The following is a 720-nucleotide window of genomic DNA, read 5'->3' on the forward strand; positions in this document are numbered from 1 at the left end:
TTTCACTGCTGTGAGTAAAAGTCCTAACAAGAATAATTTTAGAAGAGGAGAAGTTTATTTGGGGACTCACAATTTCAGAAGTCTCAGCTCATAGACAGCTGGCTCCATTCCTCAGAGTTGAGAGGAAGACTATGGTGGAAGAAAGCAACTAATGTGAGGATCAAGAAGCAGAGAGAGACTCCATTCACCAGATACAAATATATACCCAAAAGGCATGCCCCCCGGGATCCACCTCCTCCAGCCACATCTACCCACCTTCAGTTACCATTCAGTTAATTCCATCAGGGGATTGATTCACTGATCAGGTTAAGGCTCTCAAAACCCAATCATTTCTTTTCTAGACCTTCTTACATCATCTCACATGTGAGACAGAGCTGAGACTTCTGAAATTGTGAGTCCCCAAATAAACTTTTCCTCCTCTAAAATTATTCTTGTTGGGACTTTTACTCACAGCAGTCAAAATTCTGACTGAAACAAGAGCCTAAGAAAGAGTCTCTATTACACCTCTCAGGATTGTTCTTGCTACACTTCTCTCCTCACCAGTTCAATGTTTGCAAAATATTGGGAGCTTTGGAGACACTTCACATCCAAATCTTAACAGCTCTACATATTTCAATTTCATTTCTTATATACTAACAGATATTTTGCCACTTATCTCCATTTGTTCTTTCTTTCCTGCTAAGCTTCCAGATGATCCCTATGTTTCATTTTAATACAAGT

The sequence above is a fragment of the Ictidomys tridecemlineatus genome, chromosome 7, assembly GCF_052094955.1.
Source record: "Ictidomys tridecemlineatus isolate mIctTri1 chromosome 7, mIctTri1.hap1, whole genome shotgun sequence".
NCBI classification, from domain to species: domain Eukaryota; kingdom Metazoa; phylum Chordata; class Mammalia; order Rodentia; family Sciuridae; genus Ictidomys; species Ictidomys tridecemlineatus.